Genomic DNA, 15,433 nt, shown 5'->3' with positions numbered 1-15,433 from the left:
AGTGTTAGGGCATAGTGTTTTCTCGCTACCCTAGAGTTCGCAATTTCCAAATTTCGGTGCCTTCATTAGACTACAGAAGGATGACATCTTATAAAGTTGAAGAAAAGTGGGCATAGAAGGGTGCTCTTTCTGACCGCCTACATCGCAAATGACCCCAGAAATCTGCTCTAGCACATTTTGATTGAACTTTCTGGTCAAAACGTACTTATAACCGGAGCTTTTTAAGAAGTATCGCGACAGCTCCAGTGCTGAAAAAACTGTCACATGAAGGCCTTCAGCCTTTGGTTGGTTAAAAAGTTTGTTTGAGATATCTTGCCCAATGCTGCCTCCTTTTCCCTATGTATTTAGCCAATGCAGGAAGGAAGCAAGAACCCTTAAATCCTTGCTTCTATTGGTAGTGCCCTCCTTGGGATGGTTCGTGTTCAGTGCGTCAGAGAGGTCATTAAACTTTTTGTAAACTGCTCTGTCTCTAACATTTTGAAGGCCATCTGTTCCCCTTGCTGAGTAGAACTCTAGGCCATCTGCTGCACTTCGACTAAAACTTTGCATGGCCAGCTTCACACGCGTCTTTTTCGGTGTTTGTGGGATTGATGTGTGCAAAAGTTATCTTTGGCCAGACACACAGGCGGGCAGGTTGGTTCGCATCCTCAACAAATAGCATATTGTATGGGCCCAGTGAACACGCTCACCATTAAAACAAAGCACCTTTTGGGTGTGGCGACGATTACGCACGCATTTCATCTGATGTGGCGCATAGGAAAAGACAAACACTACGTGTGTCGTCTACAGGATGTATGAAAGAGTGCACTGTAAAAAAAATTTGGTCAAAATGACGGAAAAGTTCTGGCAGCTCTATTTCCAAGCGGTTGGCTGTCAAATTGACGGGTGGTCGTCAATAAAAATGATGGCGTTTTTAGTCATTTTGACGTCTTACTTGTCATCCTGAAATACAAATTTGTCGTCAAAATGACGGGCTGACGTTTTTTTCATTATGTCAATTTGACGTGTCCTTGTCAATATGAAATACTAATGGCCCGTCAATATGACGGCCTGAGTGTTTTACAGCAAACCGTCATTTAGACGTCAAATGTAAGTAAAATGTAGTCTTCAGCTGAACTCCCCAATTTTCACATTCTGTGGGCAGTAACTGATAAAAGATGCTACGACGATTAGCTAAAGTGCTCACGTATTTATTGCTGCAGAATGGTACATAGCAGAATGGATGCAGGAATGCACAGCAGGCTTGCGGCTTTCCTGTTGTTTTCTGAAAAGCCATCGACCACAGCACCTGAAAAATAGAACAATTGGTATTGTGATTAGGTGGTACATGATATTAATGGATTTGGACAAAATTGCATATGATAGACAACAAAAAGGGATCAACCTACACAAAAACGGGTGGTGGACAATGCAAACAAATATGACAATATGTTAATCCAATCGAAACAGCATCTTTTCCATTAGCTTTAGAAAGACAGCGAGTTTTCAAGAATACTAGCTGTGCAAAAGTTAAATGGAAAAAAATTGTTATACGTAGTATGTGCATAAAACTGGCGTAAAAAGATAAAAAATAAAAACCGCATTTCAATAAGCCACGTCGCGCTGTGTAACCACAGAACAAAGGAAGCTGCCAGAAAGTCACAGTAGCTTTCTTTAGTACGGGGCCGCAGCGATGAGAAAGTTAATAAAACTTTAACCGTTATCGAGATAAAGTTGCTCTACACTCATTTACCTTTGCAAACTCAATCGTCAGAGTGAGGGTGGCCGTGTCGGTAACAAACGTTGAACATGAAGAATCCCCGATGACGGGTGACACTTCCTGCTTCACAGTATTGTTGTGGTGATGCTGTTGTGTCCGTCGACTGCTATGAAGACCCCCTGGAGTCCACCCATCTTCGAGCCTGCATGGAGACAAAATTACTGCACTTAAACACCGGCACAGTTGAAGGAGTGATGCAACGATCGCGAGTAACAGTTATACGTACTTTGCACAAGAAGGCGACGCACGAGAAAAAAAGACGCGCAGAGTTTACATGTGTCCAGAAGCTCTTGGCCCGTCAAGTTTAAGCAGTCGTTAGTCTGCTCGCTTTCTACCCTTTGCACGACCCGATGAAAGAGTCGACAGCCCCCTACCCTTCCCCACCCCAACTTTCGGAAACAGTGCTGCGGCGTGAACAAGCGACAAGTCATTGCTTATTACCGAGTTTCGGCGGGTGCGCAGGCACGATCAAAAGCGTTGTTTCGCGCAAAATTATATTACAATACATACATACAGTGCACTTAACGAAACGCCCGCCTACTGCGGTGCGGAAATCAGCCGCTGTCTATTCCCGCCCATTCCTTCCCATGTCGACATTTCGAAACTGTGTCAGTTCGAGACAAAACTCATCAAAACGCAAACGCGTTTCCTGTTTGGGGGCAATTAAAAGTGCTAGAAAAAGTAAAAGCTCCAGGCCGTGCAGCGGCCGGCGCGATGGTGGTCATCGTTATCACGGCGCAGTTATCCCTCGCCGACCGCTCGCACCGACGAACATGCTGCCCTGTTCAAGCTACAGATGCAGAAACACGGTTCCAATTTCTGACACGACGGTCCTCATAGTATTCGAGCCAATATATCCTGCGCACTTGAACTTGCTTCACAATTATTGCGTTCGCAGATTTTATTTATTTTTTTTTGCGAGGAAACATCTCTTGATGCGGTAAATCGTTCACTTACCGCTATCAGATGCACTTGCTCTGTTGCTGCAGCTCCGTGCGCATGGCTGCTTGCTGAAGGAGACCAGAAAAGAGACGTCTGCTCCGTCGCAGTTTCAAAGAAGTATGTGTGAGCCCCCGACATGGGAAAGGAGGGCAACCCAGACGCTTTCCGAAAACAGAAGAAAATGTCCCTTCCTTCCTCCTCCCCCGATCTCGCGGACGGCGGCGGTCGCCGCGACGGGAGACAAAGGAAGCGTCCCTGGAAAGACCCCCACTCCCCCCAGCAACAGGCAGCGGTGCCTCTCGGAAGGGTCCCCTTCAAAGGAAGCATTCTTCGACAATCCAGCGTCGAACAAGAGAAAAAGCAAACGGCCCCACCGGCGACTGCGAGAGCCGCCTGGGGCGGCCAATCAGAGTGCTGTATTACCGAAATCAGTTTGTTTGTTTCCTTTCGCTCCTTGTTCTATCCCCTCTCCCATCGAGTTGACGGCGAAACAACAGTATTCACCATTTACGTCGACTCCCTGTCAAAAATCACGGTCAGTTGGCCGTAAAAGTGACGGCCAGTTTTTACAGTGTGCCTAGTGTGCTGCAGTGCGTCACTTATCCCAAACTTCCTCCACATGCATCAATTTGTGGTTGCACCATCACACACCAGTGCACCCACGAAGGCCCCGGCCTCCTCTAGAAGAAAAATTGCTTTCAGCACCAGCTGGGCGAGTGTTGTGCCCTTTGTGGGCCCTTTGCTTGCAAAGGCTGCAATTGGTTGGGAGTAACCGTCTCCAAACGCTCAAAAAGTAAAAACAAGTCTGTGGTCGGCATGGTCATTAGTGGTAAAAACATTTGTCATTTAACTTCATGCCACTGTTTCAGACCAGCCAAGGACCGGGACACACATCTCCTGGGGATAGAGGGGGGCAGGTTTTTATATTTTTGTACAAAGGCTGTGGTCGCAGACTTGGCCCTCTTCAAGAAGTCTTCCGAGTATGTCTGGTCGTGGCAATGTCCAGTCTGGTGACACTTTGCAAGGAGAACATGTCTGAGAGTTTTGTCGGACATGGACGACCGAAATTCAGATCTTGTTTTCCTCGCAAGGCTGAAGAGGCGCTCACACTCGGCATTGCTGTGTGGAATTGATAAAATTGATAAAATTGCAAGCATCACCTCAGCAATTTGGCCGAACTTCAAGCTTCCGTCTGCAGTTCTCAGCTGTGAAACCATTCTCCAATGGGCATCCACCCGTTCTTGTAGTATATGGAAAGGAAGATCCGGAGCCTGCAGCTTCGATAACTCTATTTCCAGCGTGTCGATTGCTTCCATTTTGGACTCTCTCGGTCGCAGAGGCAACATGGCTGCAAAAGAGTCCACAAAAAAAGCAAAGCTTTCGGGATGACGTGGTGACCAGGGTCTTCAGCTGAACTACCTCTTCATTAAGCAGGATGAAACTTGTGTCGCATGTAGTCACACTGTCGCAAAGTAGTGCCGAACTGCCTCGAAGAATTTGTTGTTCACTGGGCTTTAGCTTGTCTACCACAGTCCTAGCTTCCAGTCCAATGATGAGGTCCTCGTCCTCTTTCTGCGCCTCCCTGCTGTGGTAGTCCAAGTTGAGCAGTTCTGGGCACCGTATCAGTCGAGATGGGTTCACAAATATTGAGAGAATGTTTTGAAAGAGTTCAAAGAGAAGCGACCGTAGCACGTAGATCTGGGGAGTTTGTGCCTGCAGGGAGAAGTTAACTTTCTTGAAAATGGGAATAGTGTTCTGCAAGAGACAATATGCTCGATTTGTTTTGATGCTGAGCAAAACAAAAAGCCGTTCTTCACTTGGGCAGTGCGGGTTAGTCTTCAGTGTGCAGGAAACCTTGACTTTTTTTGCTGGCACTGAAGGAGCCTGTGTCAAGTTCTTTCTGTTCGTTTTACACTGATCAGGCTTTTCTGCTGGAGTGTTGCTTGCTTTGCTGCTGCCTTTGGGATCTGTCCTGAAAGCTGGGACTCTTTTTGTCCTTCACCTCATGCAAGAAGCTCAACAGAGGCTTCCACTGATCCAGGAGCCTGGTCAAGCCATAGAGTTGGGACGTTTCAAAATTTTTCTGAACTCTGCATCATGAATTTCTTGAAACTGTCTCAAGACCTCCTTCCTCTTAGCATTCTTTTCCAGATAATAAAATATATCTACAAGAACTTTGTCCACTTTTGCTGGAAGGCATGGTGCTCCTTTCTCAGCTGCCAAGCTTATCAAGTGGCATGCGCACCTGATTTTAACCAAATTTTCTTGGACTTCCGTTAGCACCGCTGCCATGCCATTTTTTTTACCCAGCATCACATTGGTGTTGTCGGAACGAAATGCTACACGTTCGTGACCGGTAGTATATGAAACGACGCGAGAGCCTCTAGAATTAGGTTGCCTATGCTGCGACCACTTGCTTGTCTTTCCAAGTACACAAAGTAGTCGACTCTCAACTAAGCCCGACTCCCCGACGTATGTCGGGTACCCGATCGAGTACAACTGTGAGTGGCTATAATTACTGCCGTCGATGGCAACCGAGAAACCTTTTTGCTTCAAGGAACTCTTTATGCACTCCTGAGCATGGTTTGCCATCTCGCCAACAATTGCACTTGTCTTGGTTCTCGCACGGCAATTCTGCTTTGCGACATCTGAAGTGGGGAACATCTTTCGGAGCAGGGGACCCACATGGTCCGAGGCAGTCAATGGAAGGTTATGTTCAAGCAGAAACCCAGTTAAGAGACATTCCACTCGGATCACGTCACTATCAGAGTTCCGCTTTGAGAAAAACTGTCCCAGTGGCTGCTGCTTTTATTGGCACTGCACGTGACTTACGTGTTTCTTGGATGTAACGTGTGCGACTACGTCGGTCTTGCCTCCGTGCGAAACGCTGATGTCGCAGCCACACACCACTCAGAACGCAAAATGCTTGCCTTTCCTTGATTCCACAATGCAGGGGAATTCGGCAGTGTGCTGCTTCAAATTCACCTGTAGATACTGTTTTCACTCCCGTTCTTTACTAAGAGCCATGGCTGACAGCAAACCAAGGTAGCAGTAAACACACCACTGCTCCGAAACACGCCAACTCAACCGCAAACAAAGAACATCATGGCGAACATTGCACGCTCGATCAACTGAGTGATGGCGATGGCAAGTGGTTTGGGTTAGCCTCACATTTGTGTTGCCCGACCAACAGTAAATTTCCCGCTAAAAAGGGCTAAATATTCCTGCGAAACTACGTTTTTGCACACTTCCCGGAAGATTTCTATGTCAATCGTACAACCGTACAAAGGGGTAAAAATTCGTACATGGTACGGGTAATGCGAAAGACTTGGCAGGTCTGCTGTTTCCTGTACAGGTTAACACTTCAATCAGGCTAGCGTCATGCTCAGACTCCCACGCTACAATATCAAGATAGCAAACCATATTTTTGCAGTTTTTCAAGATTTGGGACATCACCTTTTGAAAAACTGCAGGCACGGACACCAGCCCAAATCACACACGTTTGAACCTGAACAAGCCTTCTTGGGTTATGAATGTAGTTGGGTCATTACTACCCTCTTCCAACAACAGCTGATGATAAGCAGACGCGAAGTGTGGCTTGGCCGTTTTTTTGCACCGTCATATTGTGTGCCCTGACCTACAGCCTGAACGAGGTGAGGTTGCCTGGGAGGGAACGCTTGATTCGCAAGAGACAATGCCTTGAAGTTTGCCCAGTTTAATCAGTCTTTTCCAGTCATAAGCCTTGGCCATGTGCGAGCAGCTTCTCTATAACTCGAGGGTTGGACGTCCCATTTTGGACGTCCATGTTGAAGTCGAGGGTTGGACGTCCCAATTATCTGCTCACGGACAAGTTCCTCCTACGTCGGGCCAAACTTGCAGTGTACAGCTTTCCCCTTAAAAACGATCATGTAGTCTGAAAGGCTTTCCCCTTCCAATTTCCACGACTTGTGAACTCATGGCTTTCTACAAGTGTTCGTGGATGCGGTGAAAAGTTGGTAAAGCTGCTCCACAAGTTTGTCGTACTTTGAAACGGCCGGGGCCGAAGAACCAGTCTGACACCGGCACGGATGTCGCGTTGCTTAAACCGTTTCGGGTCGTTTTGCTTCGATATATTCTTGCTCTGCATCGGTGAAATACTTGCTTCTTAACAATACAGCGCAACAGAAAACAGACTTAAGCTGAGACGCACAGGGCGAGCGCTGACTTCCAACTGAACTTTTATTACAGAAACAAGCCATATTTATACACACGCATGCACACACCTACGATGAAACATTGGACACGATAGGTAATCCATATCAAATGTGCCGGAAACATAGCATTCAAAACAAACCACAATATGATTATCAGCCCGCCCGCACTCAGCACGTGTGTGTACATTGAGATGGCAAGCTAGGTTAATCCGTTACACACGTGTAGATACTCAAGTTCCTCTGTGGAAAGGGCTATGGAAGGAGCGCTGACACAATCATTGCCTAGCCTGCTGATTTCCGCAGTCTCCACAATTTCCCTTGTCACTAAAATTGAAAACCCATCCGGGCCATCTCCATGCTACAGATCTCCAGGAGCTTCTGCAACTCCTCCTGGGCGAAATCGTCAGCATACACCAACGCGGGATGGTTCACCACACTGGTTGACCCTAACTGTGATGCTCTAGCGAGAAACCAGTCCCAGATGCCTCCAAGGACTCTGTCACACCTGCGACATGCACCATGAACAACAGTGGTGACAGTGGACAACCCTGCCGAAGCCACCATCGCACTGGCACCGGTGCTGTGGTATGACCCTGCCACTCCACCTCTGATGTCGTGTCCGCTTGCAGTACATGCAGTAGCTCACAGTTTGCATCACCAAGACCCAGTTCACATAGGATGGACCAGATAATGCCCCCCATCAACACAAGTCGTAGGCCTTGGCGATGTCCAGAAAAGACACGTAAAGTGGTCTCTGAGCCTGCTGGGCGATCTTGAGACATTGTTCGAGCACGAACAAGTTGTCTTCTGTACACCTTCCAGACCGGAAACCCACCTCCAGCTCTCCCAGCGCACCATGATGCAACGATTTGAAGGTACAGCTGAGATTTTGCTCACAAAAAACGCCGAAAGTAATGGGTATTAATCTGGCAACCCACGGGCCAGGCAGGTTTTGTGTTTGCGGTGTTGACAGCATCGTGTAGTTTATTTCCAGTGGGTATGCAACCAACATGTTTTCGATTTAGCATGACTTGCATGCAATGAGAGCATTTGAGCAAGATGTGGCAATGCTCACACAACACTTGCGCGCCAACTCGAATACGACTGATTGCATGCGCACGGACACCAAGGACACAGCTGATCCATATTAAGGGGCATAGAAAATGAGTCTCCGTCATTATCTTCGTGCATTTTTGCACCGCGTCACTTTATTTGCCATTCTTTGCTACACAAGAAGTCTTCATTGATGCATTTACTGTTTTCACCAGTATGTCAGTACTATGTGTTAGGTGAGAGTACTTTTTAAAGGGTTAAAATTTCACTTGGAGTACTTTTACCAAAGTGATAAATTTATTCAGAACAAAAATGATTTACTGATGCTGGAAAAAAATTTACTTTGTGATAATTGCTCATACACAAGCCACTCTTGCTTTTCCTGTCACTCTTCTTGAATGCTCCCTGAACCTAAGTGTTAAGTACTTCTTAAGCATAAATTCGATCAGTGTGATCACATGTGAGGGATTTTGTGCGTAGCGATCGAGTTCTTTCAAAACTTTTTCATGCCTCTCGCAGAACCGCTGAAAAGGCAATGTGTCAGGTTCTCAACTGATCTCTTTTCTCCCTGACCGAGGGCCGCACGCAGAACAGGTTACAGCACATGACTCCCCAGTGAGAAAGCATTATGAGGCCCCATTGTTGCGAATAAAAATGAGAATGCTTGTGACGTTTTCCTGAATAAGCATGCTCATGCATGTTGTGCAAGATACACTCTTGGCCACAGCTTTCACTACAAACCCTCATATATGCTGAAGAACTTTGCTGCTGAAGTTTATCAGTCTGTGTAGCAAAGGTTTCCTCAGTTGTGATCAACAGTGCTATCAACTGCAGCCATCTCTCTTTCGTCATCACTCACTTCGCCTGCATTTGCATATGTTGGCTGGACAGGGTCATAATGCCAACGAGGTCAGGGGTGACATTTACTGTTGATGCTGGCTGCTCGTCTGCATGAATGAGGAGGCTGCAGTTTGCGTACCTGATTGCTGAGCAGACGGGTTGTTGTTCGAGCCACCTCTCTGTCGTATGCAACTGAAAAACATTTCCAGGTGGTCCTGGCTCAGTCGATAGGTGCAAATGTAGCTGAAGCAAGTATAAACACTTTGTTCCATAGTTGTGTTTCATACGGTTTTGTGCTGTGTATGTAACAACATTCATTACAGCAACGATGACTGATGTAATACATTTTAAAATACCTGAGCCCACAATTTTTTTTTCAGACGTTACATAACTGGCAATGCATGTTTGGTTTGACACCAAGGGCAGCAGAGCCGTCGTTTACAAAAGGCACATTTTTGTATTTTACGCACTTGACAACTTTCTCAGGCAAGGGTACACTGCCATTTTTTTCTTACTCATAGCCTCAACACTGTCTAGCAGGCAATACTGTAGGTGAAATTTTAACACCAGTGGTTTTGTGCCCAAGCACACAGGAATGTTTTTGCACACTATGTGCAAAACTCGCCAAGAAAAATGATTCAGATTGTTGATAGAAAATTCATGGCCATACCTGCACAGATTGGACGTAAAAATTCTTCGACATTCTTCGTCCTGATGTGCACACCAAGTCCCCGGATGGAAGCCGCGGAAACATCAACTTTAGACAGCTCAAGCATTCTTTTCTTCTGTTGTGAAAACGAAGTTGGTCGAAGTGGGGCGTTTATCTCCATACCTCTTGGCTCTTGTGAGTTCAGTAGATCAAGTGAGCCGAAAAATAAAATAATTTTTACTTGAATATAAAGTGGAGTGACAAAACAACGAACTAATCAACATTAGCCATAAACTTGGCTGTCCCAGCACAACCTTCAAATTGCTTCAGTTTGAGTTTCTAAGCTAGCTCCAAACTTTTGATGACGGAGGAGCGTAGTGTTTGCGCCGCAAGCCCAAATTTCATGATTTGCCGGCAATACTCTACATGGCCTCCTCTCAATTTATCTGCTGCTCGTAGCCCTTCGGATTCCTGAAGGCCTTGCAACTTTTCAGTAAAAGTTGTCGAAAATCTGCGGGTCTTCGGCCACGACGTGAAGCCTAGCCGCTGCACCCGAAGCTGCTGCCGCACGCCCCCGCCGCCTACCCTTGCGCCAACTCCCTCGGCTGTGGGCTGGCGCGGAACCTGTGCTCAACGCCGGCTGCGGCTTCCGTCCGTCCGCCGTCATCCCCCCCCCCCCCCCCCCCCCGGCACGCCCGAGCAATGTGCCCAGTTCTACCACACGCAAAGCACTCCGCTTGCGCGAACTGGCACTGTGAGGGGGGGTGGTCACCACCGCAGCGACTGCACCTGTCAGCCTGTCATGCCGTGTCGCCATCTTGTTCCTCGCCGCCTCCGCCGACGGTGAGCCGGCCGCACGCGCTATCTCGCCCGCGTCCTTGGCCGCAGCATCCATCGCCAGCGCTGCCTTCACGGCGTCGTCCAGCGAGGGGTCGGGAAGCTCCAGGAGTCGCGTCTGCATGGCGGGGTCGTTGATACCGCAGACGAAACGGTCCCGGAGCAGCGAGTCGAGCTGGTCCCCGAAGGCGCAGCCGCTCGCCAACCCCCGCAGCGCTGCGATGAACTGCCCGAGCGTCTCTCCGTCTCGGCGGCTCCGGTTGTTGAAGCGAAAACGCTCCATTAACGTCGACGGAGCCAGGCTGAAGTGCGAGCGTAGCGTCGCGAGCAGCTCACCCCGCGACTTGTCATGCGGCGTGGCCGGCTTGAGCAGGTCGAGCAGGAGAGCGAAGACGCGGGTCCCGCAGCTAGCCAGGAAGATGTCGTGCTGTTTTGCCTCGGGTGTGTCGTTCGCCCGGAAAAACACGCCAACTTGTTCCTCGTAGACCGGCCAGGCGGACCCTTCACCGTCGAACGGCTCGAGCCTCCCATACAGCGGCATGGCGTAATGGCGGCTGGCTTGAGGGGGCGGTGTCTCGGCGTTCTCGGTGGCGGCGCTCTCGGTGGCCTTGTCTGCTCCGCGGGCTTCTTCCCTCGTCGCCAGTGTCACGATTTAGCCCCGCGTTCTTGAACGTGGGAGGGTAGGGATACCCTCCACCCGAGAGACGACATGCAGCGTGCTGGTGGTGACGGTGACTCACCGTGAGCAGCCGTGCTCGGCGGTGTTTATTGGTCAGCCGCCCACAATGTTGCCCACCGAGCCTGGTGGGGCCACTGAACCTAGTGGCCAACGAATATGAGGGTTTGGGGGCGCCACACACTTGTCACACCCACTTCATTGCCTGTAAAAGAAGTTTATTGGGACACTGATTAGCAGCGAGTAGTCGATCAGTTTACTTACTGTGTAAAAGTTGCTCCGTGGGAACCTTGTATCTCCGAACATGCAGAGTACTTGGAATCAAGCTGGCTGGCGTTTCTTTTGCCTGAATGTCGAGTAGTATGCACTTGCTGTAATAAGTAAAAATATTTATTAGTATTTCAAGAATGCTGCATTCAGCTCAAAATCACATGCTGTTAGATGGACCTTGGCGGCGGGAGTGCATAGCGGAGACGATGCCATGCGTGTTCCATTATGGGGCCTGCTGCCGCAGCCATGTCTTTCAGGTTACTGAAATTCATTCCCTCTCTCAAGTCTTACCTCTCCACTTTGTCCGCTTCCGGGACCGATTCGCCGATGTATTCCGCGATCACATGAATGAACCGCTTCAAATTTTCGGCGTGGTGCTGCATTCGCTGCTTGAGCTCAGCTTTAGTTTGGCCTTGTAATCCACGCCCGCGAACTCGGCCTTGAACTCCGCCGCAAACGCGTTCCGTTCGGAGAAGCCCCCGAGAAAGTGCCACCATTGGTTTGCCGGGTCGTCCAACGCTACTGGCAGCAGCTGCACCCGCGACTCCGTAGGGATGCTGCTAGTGTCACAGTACTCCTTGTAGCGCTCTAAAAATTTCCATAGCGATTGCCCATCATCGTACCCCACTAATTTGGCGAGTGCGATGGGCGCTTTTTCACGTTGAGCGCATCGGGGTCAGCATGGCTCAGTCATGGATCTGGGTTAGGCCTAGCTGGCGCAGGCACTGCCACGATGGTTCTGGTGGCCGGGGCGACGGTTACTTGTCACACTGCCGACCGCTTGATCTGGTATCCGAACTCCTTAGCCAAACCTAGTGCATCTTGCAGCAGCTGTTTCTCATCGTATCGCCCTTCAATGCGGAACCTGTAACGTAGTGCACGGACTTCTGAACTTCTGTAGGCGGCAGGTGACAGGCAATGAAGCAAATGCCACGTTAAGTTGGTGCGACCTTCATGCACGAACTGCGCCAGCAGCTAGTCGCAGTGATTGCGGATGGCCCGCACAGTAATAACCCGCTTGGTTCCGGCTTAGATGTTTTTAACGATAACCGTCCATGCTTTCGTATCCTTGAATGGATTTTCGGCGCATATTTCCTTCAATAAATTTATGTCGTCCTCAACGGTGAACCTTGCCCTTTGGGTTCGGCCATTTTTCTCGTTCACGCATTCTCGCTGCCTGCGAGAGCGACGCAAGCTTCTCTTGAGGCTAGCTTTGGGGCGCCCGCTATTTCAGCGAAATAGCATGCGCGCTAAACGCAAACCCAAAACCCCAGGATGGCTTCGGTTCTGCGCATGCGCAGTACGATGCCCCAAGACGCTTGGGGGCCCCACAGCATTGGGGCCCCCTATTCTAAAACTTCCTAGTACTTTAACGTAGAAGGGTACGTGCGGTGCCTTGACGACGAGTTGCTTAACCGCCTGGCCGATACTATCTTATGGCGTGGTGCGGCAATGTACTCCATGATGTAGTCATTTGTCAACCAATCAGTTATTCCCACCTACTGCTCCTGCGCTTTTGTTAGGCAATGACTTCAGGTATGGAACAAACTTGTACACGTTACAGCCTTGTACACTTGTACAGCCTACCTGAAGTTGGGGAATGGTGGTCAGTCGCTCCACCAGCTTTTCGAGCGTCGTGCTAGCGACGAGCAGGCTCTTCGTCCACTGTACTTGAGTTGTGACCTTGCGGACGAATTCCTTCAATGGCATGTCCATCGCCCGCACCATGGCAATAGCGGCATCCGAATAGCTCCACTTTACTCGTTTCAGTCCGATCGGTGGCTTGTACACGATCTTGTAGTCTGTCTCCGGCAATAGCAGCTACATCATCGAGGCGAGACCCCGCCCTGCACGGATGTGTTGTGATAACAGTCGCACCCTTCAAAGGGTAGCATTTAGGCTGGCGTACCCGCAAATTTTACCGCCATTTTTTTTGTGGAGCTACCATGGTTGCCAGACCGTCAAGACCGTCAAGACAACCTGCAGCCGCTAAAAGAGCGGCTGCAGGTTGTCGCCAGTTTATGGTCGCGGATCTGTCAGTCGCTCTCGTTACACACCCCTGCGCGCTCGCGCCGCGGGCTCTGGCCCGGGCCCGGGTTCGTTTTTTTTCCGCTTTGTCCCCAGGGGAGGTACTACAAACGTATTGGGGCTGTAAAGGCCGCGGATAGTCCGCTCTGTTTGCAAACCCCTGCTCTCCCGCTCCGCGGCTCGGGCTTTGGCCTGGGTTTTCCCGCAATCTCACCCAATTTTCCCGCAATTTCCCGCGGCCTTTACGGTCTTTTCTCGCGGCCTTTACGGGCCCCATACATTTGTAGTGCCTCCCCTAGGGACGAAGCGAAAAAAAAAGAACGAACCCGGGCCAGAGCCAGAGCTGTGGCGGGAGCGAGCAGCCACGGCGCGAGCGAGCAAGGGTTTGCAACCAGAGCGGACTGACAGATCCGCACCCGGGCCCGAGCCAGAGCCCGCGGCACGAGCGCGCAGGGGTTTGTAACCAGAGCGGACTGACAGATCTGCGAACATAAACTGGCGACCACCTTCAGCCACTCTTTTAGCGGGGAAGGCATTCCTGGTCTGGCAACCATGGTAGCCCCGCAAAAAAATGGCGGGAAAATTTGCGGGTACGCCAGCCGAAATGCTACCTCAAAGGGTACTAAATAGCAGTGGCCAATTCTCAATTCAGAGGCAACCTAAAGGAAACTTCCCTTGTACTGCCTCTGAGAAATTGATGAGCAATTGGCTGTGAGTTCAAAGGAAATAAAAATTTGGAGCAGACGACACGAGGGAGGCGGCCATTTCCTGCACCCACAAGCAATGGGTTGCCTCCGAATGTACTACCTTTGAATTGTCTCCGAATGTACTACAGTTGAATTTACTCTGAATGTACTATCCTTAACATTTGAAGGAGCAAACAGTGTGCAGAAAATGCCTGGGTTTTTACTCAGAGGGACCCAGGCATGATTGTGACACTGACGGTATTTCCTGTCTTATACATATCACATTTCTTGCACAAGTGCATTCATTCATTATCAGGCACCTTTTCTTCCGGAATTTCGCCCCATAAGTAGATGTTTTCCTCAGCACCAAACCGCAGTTGAGACGAGCACACCTGCAAAAATATGTAGGGACACATGCTTCAGCAAAAAGGTGTCCGTTTCTTCAGCCGCCTTTCTCTTCTATTTGGAGAATTGCCCTCTTGCTAACATGGTGGACAGGCTACCATTGATCTCCGTCGGGAGGCAACTGAAACTGGCGCACGTGTATGCTGTAAATTAACAAAATTGGAGAAACACAAAATTCAGTACACATTAAAAGACAGTTTTGTAAGGCTGGTCACCAAGGCTCAAGTGCACAGGCTATGCCAGTCCTCGTATTCAGAGACTCACAGAAAGTATGCCGGCAAATTATAGAGAACACAGTTGCAAACTGTACAGCAATTCTAATTAATGAGCACACCAAACATACATATGGCATCATAAGGACCCATGGGCATGTTGGAATGCTTGGAATTGAAAGGGCAGACTCGCTTGCCCGCGCAGTGAGAATCCGGGCCCCAGGTATTCCGCATGCAGAGGTCTGCCATAGTCCGAAAATCTTTAAATCACTTAAAACTCAATAGAAGAGAGTTTCGTATTCCACACTACGACTATTTTGTTGTTGAGACGGGGAAGGCGTAGCTGGATCGGAGAGAGGCGACATATGTGGGTTTTACTCGGTCGGCGGTGATGACGTCTTGACGGCCGTTGATGTCAAAGGTGAAAGTCCTGGAGTGCCGCTCGATGACCCAGTATATGCCATCAAAAGCGGGAGTGAGAGTATGACGGGCCCGTGTGTACGAGATTTCGGCGCACGTTAAAGATCCCCAGGTGGTCAAAATTAATCCGGAGCCCTCCACTACGGCGCGCCTCATCGCCTGCGTTGCGTCGGCGTGTTAAACCCCCACAATCAATCGAGAGTATGACGGGCAGCGTCACGCGCAAGAACATGTGAGTGCAGGACAAAAATTCCTGGCTCACGAAGATGGAGTGGCCACTGCGCTGTCGAGGAAGCATGGGCCAGATTTGTTCGAAAAGGCCACGGAGTTCAGCCACGTAACTGATAGAGACTGAAAGCCCATAGGCAGGCGGAGGTGTGATGAAGTTGCCTGGGAGATGAAGAGGACAGCTGCACACCAGTTCAGCTGATGTGCAACGCAGGCCAGTGTTGAAAGCCGAGCA

At 49.5% G+C, this 15,433-nt stretch overlaps 1 long non-coding RNA gene across 1 annotated transcript; it reads right to left on the bottom strand.

Moving 5' to 3' along the window:
* Window positions 1–1,174: 1,174 nt before the first annotated feature.
* On the bottom strand, window positions 1,175–3,123 carry LOC144168927 (uncharacterized). The gene is made up of 3 exons (XR_013322304.1): window positions 2,717–3,123; window positions 1,733–1,901; window positions 1,175–1,288 (listed from the first exon to the last, which is right to left on the bottom strand). It is a non-coding gene; the product is annotated as an uncharacterized LOC144168927 (long non-coding RNA).
* Window positions 3,124–15,433: the final 12,310 nt, after the last annotated feature.

This window comes from Haemaphysalis longicornis, unplaced genomic scaffold (assembly GCF_048455015.1).
Source record: "Haemaphysalis longicornis isolate Haplotype H1 unplaced genomic scaffold, Haemaphysalis longicornis Haplotype H1 scaffold_2, whole genome shotgun sequence".
NCBI lineage: Eukaryota > Metazoa > Arthropoda > Arachnida > Ixodida > Ixodidae > Haemaphysalis > Haemaphysalis longicornis.
Note: the sequence above shows the minus strand (reverse complement) of the source record. Positions and strands in the feature narration are given on the sequence as shown.